This window comes from Carcharhinus amblyrhynchos, chromosome 22, assembly GCF_965287045.1.
Source record: "Carcharhinus amblyrhynchos chromosome 22, sCarAmb.v2.hapA, whole genome shotgun sequence".
NCBI classification, from domain to species: Eukaryota; Metazoa; Chordata; class Chondrichthyes; order Carcharhiniformes; family Carcharhinidae; genus Carcharhinus; species Carcharhinus amblyrhynchos.
In genome coordinates, this window is record NC_137345.1 from 49,114,409 (window position 1) to 49,118,964 (window position 4,556).

Sequence of the window (4,556 nt, forward strand, 5' to 3'; positions counted from 1 at the left end):
CATGCCTGTTGGCCTTGGGCTGGGATGTCCGGTCTTGCTGGAACGAGGCTGGAAAGTCCCACCCAGTACCTTCCCAAGGCCCTCTCCCCCACCTGCTCTGTAAGCTCACACCGTTACCACAACTAATGCTTGCTGGCCAGTGTGCAGACCATGTGCTGAATGGTCTCTTCCCATACAGTAAATTCCTGATTCTTTATCTCTGTCTCTCATTCCCTCTCAATGTCTGTTGAGAATTCATTCATAAAGGAGACTTACTTAGTCAATTAGCCCTTCAGCACTGCATCGGAGAATTAGTCATGAAGCCAGTCGCTGTACGATATTACTGTCTGCTATCCAGCCCTATGGAATACACTTCCCTTATAGATACTGCAGGATCCCTCTTATTAGGGATTCGCCATCGGATTTCTTCCCCTGTCAGTTGACGTGCTGTTTCTGGGGAATACGATGGCAATTCATCAACTTAATATACATACGGCCTCATTCGTACTGTTTTGGATCTTAGCCAAGACCTTCAGGCAGGCAATGTACCCGTTAGATTTACAATGATGAAACCTCCCGCAGTCTTCCCCATTAATGCATTTTATTTCCACAGAGCGGAAACTTATAATCTGCAAAACCTTGTGTTTAATCTTTCCCTGGACCCTGGTGTTTGAATCCATTAGTGCCAGTGTTACAAAGTTGGACCACAGCTTACTTTTCTTTTAATTCACACCAATTTGCCATGTGTACAGCCTGGCTGGAACGTTGTCTTCTTGTCAATAACGCTAGGATCTATTTGCTGTTTGTGTCGAGAATAAACTCTAACCTTGTTCCAATCGGAATACAATATTCATCTTGAACTTCCTGAAAACACAATTACTCCAAAGCAAACGTTCTAAGAAATTTTGGTACAAGTGACTCACACCATTATTGTCACCACATTGATAATTCCTTGGAAATTTTGCACCTTTATACTAACAGGCACAGTGAGATTTTACTGCAGATTGTGGCAAAGAACTGGGAGTGCAGGATGACCCCACTCTTTTAATGCAATAAACATTTAGGCCTATACCTGATGTGTATGTTGACCACTACATCTGCTCCCACCCTCAGGGTTTTTCAATGAAGAAACATTGGATATTTTTGTAAACATGCACTTAGTGATTTCATCATTGTGTTTTTTTTCTCCTCAGATTAAGATAAAGCCGGGATTCTCAAACTTTCCAAATCAGGGCACAAAAAAATGTTGCAAGATATCAACAGGTCTGACAGAATCTGTGGAGAGAGAATTGAGCCAATGATTCGAGTCTTTTTGATTTGTTCTGATTTATTTTTGTCACATATAATAACATACAGTGAAAAGTATGGTTTCTTGTGTGCTATACAGACAAAACATACCATTCATAGAGAAGGAAAGGAGAGGGTGCAGAATGTAGTGTTACAGTCACAGCGAGGGTGCAGAGAAAGATCAACTTAATGTGAGGTAGGTCCATTCAAAAGTCTGACAGCAGCAGGGAAGAAGCTGTTCTTGAGTCGGTTGGTCCGTGACCTCAGACTTTTGGATCTTTTCCCTGAAGGAAGAAGGTGGAAGAAAGAATGTCCGGAGTGCGTGGGGTCCTTTATTATGCCGGCTGCTTTGCCGAGGCAGCGGGAAGTGTTGACAGAGCCAATGGATGGGGGGCTGGTTTGCGTGATGGATTGGGCTACATTCACGACCATTTGTAGTTCCTTGCGGTCTTGGGCAGAGCAGGAGCCCAGACCAAGCTGTCTGGATAACCCCTTGTCAGACAAAGAAATTCTGTCTGAGAGAAGAGCAGGGTCAGCATTCCTGGAAGAGAAGTGGTAGTGAGTAAGATAAAAGCAATATACTGTGGCTGCTGGAATCTGAAACAAAAACAAAAGATGCTGGAAAATCTTTTCTCTTTGTGTTTAACTCACTGCCAAATTAGCATTTACAAGGTGGGCTCGGTGAAATATTCTTACACATTCAGTTCTGGCTGTTGCAGTCACAGTCATTAAAATCAAAAAGAATTATACTGATCCAAAACTAATTATCAACTCACAGAAGTGAAACCTAATACAAAATATACATGGAGATCCTTTGATTCTGTACTAAAACCAAGCTTAACTGTTAACTCCTACAATTATCCAGACACTAACAGAAAATATCTCAGAAAATTTATTTATTAGTCAATAGTAGGCTTACATTAACATTGCAATGAAGTTACTGTGAAAATCCACTAGTCACCACACTCTGGCACCTGTTCAGGTACACTGAGTACACTGAGGAAGAATTTAGCACAGTCAATGCACGTCTTTCAGGCTGTGGGAAGAAACCAGAGCATCCAGAGAAACCCTGTGCAGACGCAGGGAGAAAGTGGAGACTCCATACGGACTGTGACCCAAGCTGGGAATCGAACCCAGTGCTGTGAGGCAGCGGCGCTAATCACTGTGTGCTGCCCAAAACAAATCTTGAAGCTTCTTCTGATTTAATGAGGTCATCATGGTTGTGAGGGGAGGGGTGAAATCTTGAAACGGTGTGAAGGTATATCTGTTTAATGCTTATGAACATGAAGAATATTTGGTTGCCTTGAAACTGCCAAAAGTGGCATTTTGAAACAGTTCAAAGGGCATGTACCCCTGAGGGTTGACTATAATCTTTGACGACTCACACAGCTGATGTTACACTGGGTGAGGAAGAGTAAGAGGGGTCAATTCTGCCCCTGATTGATCGCAACAAATCTTTAAAAATGTATTTTCCCCATCAATGCTCTTTCCAATCCAATGTGACTATTTGTTAATAAGGAGACAATTAAACCTTAAGTCAAATAAAGAGCAAGTATATAAGTTATGAAACAATAATAGGTGCAACAACTAATATCTAGGCAGATATCACAAGTAAGAATGTTAGAGTGCAGTAAAAAGTTTTGGAAACATGGTGAAGTTCTTTGAGATGTAGATTGTTAAGCATTGCAGCCCTTCAATGTTAATTGGCTTTCTCTCGAATTCTGGAGTTGGCTTGCTTCAGGTCTGCACTTTGATGAAGATGTTCTTTTAACTTCACATGTATATATGTATATAAAGATATAGAGAGAGCATGATCTTTACTGCTGTATTTAAATGACTATGGTGATTATTTCTTCTCCTCTTCCTGATTCTGCTTGGTGGTACCAATTCTGACAATTCCTGTCTGCCGACTCTCAGAAAAGACTTTGATTAGGGTGTCTTACAGACATGCTGCAGATTACATTATCCAGTTCTTGATCTCTTTATCTCTGGTACCTTTGACACCTTTCAAGGTCAAAATTGACAGGTGATGCAGCGATTTTATCCTCCACGGGGGATTTTGAATGTTTGTTGAGTATCTAGCTGGTTAGCAGTTTCCTTTGCATTGAGGAAGTGCACTAGTGGTAATTTACCAAAATTTGCTGGACTTTGGGGTGGTTCCAGAGATTGGAAAACAGCAAATGTTTAAGAAAGGAGGTAGACAAAAGGTGGGTAACTATAGGCCATTGAGCTTAACTTCTGTAGTAGGGAAATTGCTTGAATCTATCTTCAAGGAAGTAATAGCGAGACATCTGGATATAAATTGTCGCATTGGTAAGACGTACCTAAAGGAAACCCACGCAGACACAGGGAGAACATGCAAACTTCACTCAGACAGCGGCCCAAAGTTGGAATTGAACCTGAGATCCTGGCGCTGTGAGGTAGCAGTGCTAACCACTGTGCTACCATACCGTCCCAGATATATATAATGACAATTACAGATTAGGCTGATCTTTCTCTTCACCCTATCTGTAACTGCAACACTATGTTCTGCACTCTCCTTTCCTTTCTCCTATGTACTCTATGAACAGTATGCTTTGTCTGTATAGCGTGCAATACTTTTCACTGTATCCAATACATGTGACAATAATTAATCAATTCCAATCAGATAAAAAAAACCAGGTTGCTGGATGTAAGAGGTCAGTTAATCTTATAAGTTTATCCAGTAGAAACATGAACTGAGTTGAAAGAACTCAGCTTCTGTGAGGTAATTGTAAAATTAGGACACACAGTTGGATTGAAATAAATCAGTTAGTAAATTTTGTTTCTCATTGATGGATCCTGCTAGATGTAGTTTGTTTGTTTGTTTGTTTGTGTCCAATTCACACCCTGTAGTTTTGAAACACAGATTAGTAAAGTTAGTTCAGGAATTTTATAATTCTATCAGTTTGGCCTCATCATTGTTTATTTTATTCAAGTCTGAATCCTCATAACTGTTCAAGTGTAACTCAATGATCAAAGAGGCCGGGGGAATAGCGGAAAATTACCCTGGGATGAGAGTAAATCGGGTAAATCATATCACAAGCAGCAAACAGAATATGGAGATATGATGGTAAACCAGTCTGGTACAAATCTGAGGTCATTGTCTTGAAGTTTTGAAATGTTCAGGTCAGGCCACATCATTAATGTGGGACAAGAAATATCTACAACACAGCAGGAAATTGTTTCGGCTTATTCTACATTTCTGCTGTCAATGAGTCAGAAAGAGAAAATCAAAGCACTGGAATCAGTTCAGAGCAAAATAACAAGGC